Below are 3353 nucleotides of genomic sequence, written 5' to 3'. Positions count from 1 at the left end.
AATACATAAGGGAAACGATACATAGTTGGCTTACAATTGCCACTTCACACAACTACATGAATAAAACATTACAACATCCAAATACAGTCAAGGTCCGACTACAGAACCAAAATAAAAGAAGAACCCCAAGTGCGACACGGTCCCCGATTGACCCCAACTGGGCTCCACTACCGATCAACTAGAATGAAACAACACAAAGGACAAGATCTTCATCGAGCTCCTCCTGAGCTTGGTTGCGTCATCTGCATGGACTCATCGGCACCTGCAAGCTGGTTTTGGAAGTATCTGTGAGTCACGGGGACTCAGCAATCTCGCACCCTCGCGATCAAGACTATTTAAGCTTATGGGTAAGGTAAAAGGTATGAGGTGGAGCTGCAGCAAGCGACTAGCATATATGGTGGCTAACATACGCAAATGATAGCGAGAAGAGAAGGCAAAGCACGTTCGAACAACTATGATCAAGAAGTGATCCTGGAACAACCTACGTCAAGCATAACTCCAACAACCGTGTTCACTTCCCGGACTCCGCCGGAAAGAGACCATCACAGTTACACACACGGTTGATGCATTTTAATTAAGGTCAACTTCAAGTTCTCTACAACCGGACATTAACTAATTCCCATCTGCCCATAACCGCGGGAACGGCTTTCGAAAATTCAAATCCCTGCAGGGGTGTCCCAACTTAGCCCATGACAAGCTCTCATGGTCAACGAAGGAATAGACCTCCTCCCGAGACATTCCAATCAGACTCGGTATCCCGATTCTTCAAGACATCCTCGACAATGGTAAAACAAATCCAGCAAAGCCACCCGATGCGCTGACATCCTGATGGGAGCTGCACATATCTCGTTCTCAGGGCAACACCGGATAGGTCAAGCTACGAGTAAAACCAGCCCTCAAGTTTCCCCGAGGTGGCCCCGCAGGCTGCCCATTCCGGACCAACACTTAGACAAGCACTGGCCCGGGGGGGGGGGGTTAAAATAAAGATGACCCTCGGGATGCGCGACCCCCAAGGGAAAAAGGCTAGGTGGCGAATGGTAAAACCAAGATTGGGCCTTGCTGGAGGAGTTTTATTCAAAGCTAACTGTCAAGGGGTTCCCATTATAACCCAACCGCGTAAGGAACGCAAAATCCGGGAACATAACACCGATATGACGGAAACTAGGGCGGCAAGAGTGGAACAAAACACCAGGCATAAGGCCGAGCCTTCCACCCTTTACCAAGTATATAAATACATTAATTAAATAAGATATAGTGTGATATCCCAACAAGTAAACATGTTCCAACAAGGAACAACATCTCCATGTTCCAACAAGGAACAAACTTCGATCTTCACCTGCAACTAACAACGCTATAAGAGGGGCTGAGCAAAGTGGTAACATAGCCAAACAACGGTTTGCTAGGACAAGGTGGGTTAGAGGCTTGGTTCAACAATATGGGAGGCATGAAAAGCAAGTAGTAGGTATCGCAGCATAGGCATAGCAAAAGAGCGAGCAACTAAGCAAGCAAAGATAGAAGTGATTTCGAGGGTATGATCATCTTGCCTAAAATCCCGCAAAGAAGAAGAACGAGTCCATGAAGAAGACAAACGGACGTAGACGAACGGGTCCTCACAAACGCGACGTTACCAGAACCAACCCGAAGAAGCAAACACCGGAAAAGAAGCACACAACATAGTAAACAACCAACACATGAATATGGTATGATATGCGGGATGCGGTATGCGATGCATATGCATGATTGGACAAGGAATGCATGAACCTGGCCTCAACTTGGAAAACCCACTGTGCCACTGGAAAGATGAGATGAAATCACTTGAAAACGATATAAAGAACGCCGGAATCGGAGCTACGGTTTGGAAATGGCAAGCAATGCAAATGTGACCACGGTCTGTGATTTACATCAAGTAGCCATCTAAATGCAACAAGATGAACATGCTACAGCACCCAAACATGGCATCAAAATACATGGCAGGGATCCATTCATGATGCTTAACAAAAGTCTAGCACTGAGCTACGGCCAATTCATCCATTAACAGGTTCAAACAAGCATGGCAAAAATGCATTTGGTAAACAGATTTCAGACTTAGTGAAATTAACACAAGCCTGGAATTTCAGATCAGATAGTACTCTTCAGAGCATGAAAACTATAAGCTACAGGACCTGAACATGGCAAAGTAAAGCATGGCATGGAGCTACCCAAAGAGCTTAACAAAAGTCCCTTAGTGACCTTGAGCCAAAAGGGATCAGAAAATACATTTGCAAGCATGTGAACATGGCAAACACATAATCAGTTTTCAGACTTAGTAAAAACTGGAGCATGCTGAAACAGATATCAAGTAGGCATGTTTACGAGCTCGATGCACTCACTACAGAGCAATTCATGGCAAACTAAGCATACACTCATCAAGAATACACTAAATACAAGCTAGACATGGCAAGAACAATAGCATAGCATGCACGAATCAACTACAACATCCACGCAAAATCGCTAACAAGTAGACAATCTGCCCAGATTCACGAAGTAGCAAAAGTAGAGCTCGATTGACTCAAGCTAGGGTGCTCCATAATTGCAAACGAAGGCATGGATGGATAGAGCACTACAAGATTAACAAAACATCCTTACTTATCATTCTAAAAAGAGGCACGGATCACTAGGAAACAACATGAACATATGGCATAATGAGATAAACAGACCAAGGACTTAGTGGAAATGCTAAGTCCCTGAAATCAGCATTACCAAGTGCACCACTTTGCAAGATTGTGCTAGTCACCACACACATCACAAAAATACATGGGTTGCACCTCTGGAAAGATGGCAAAATCCTTAACAAAACATATGTAGAGCTCAGGGGCATATCATGCACAGAATAATCATGGCAAAAATGACAAATATCTAAATGGAGGAGCAGATCTGACAAATAACTCAAGTAGCACTCTGCTAACAGCATTTCGGGCATCAAGATGAACTCAAATGAAAATGATGCAATTAGATGAAATGATGTACTCTCCGAGGCGAACATTTTGATATGTTATATGCATGAATCAGAGCTATGGATGCAAAGTTACGGCACGATGAACATGGCCATAAGAATCTGGGAATTTCGGGGGACTTAGTGAAATTTTACCTCCGCGAATGTCAACGCGGGACGGAGGGATCCGGGACGGAGCGGTGCAGATCTGAGACAGGACGTTTGGTTGGAGGGATGGGTGGATCTCATCCCGATTGGCGCGGGTGACGAGGACGACCGTGGAGGTCGTCGGAGTTGGGGAAGGTGGCCGGAGCGGTCGAATCCGGCGAGGACGGCGGGGCGGCGAGGCGATGCGGGCGCCGCCGGCGGTGCACACGGCGGG

The sequence above is a fragment of the Triticum aestivum genome, chromosome 6A (genome assembly GCF_018294505.1).
Source record: "Triticum aestivum cultivar Chinese Spring chromosome 6A, IWGSC CS RefSeq v2.1, whole genome shotgun sequence".
In the NCBI taxonomy this organism is placed as follows: Eukaryota; Viridiplantae; Streptophyta; class Magnoliopsida; order Poales; family Poaceae; genus Triticum; species Triticum aestivum.
Note: the sequence above shows the minus strand (reverse complement) of the source record.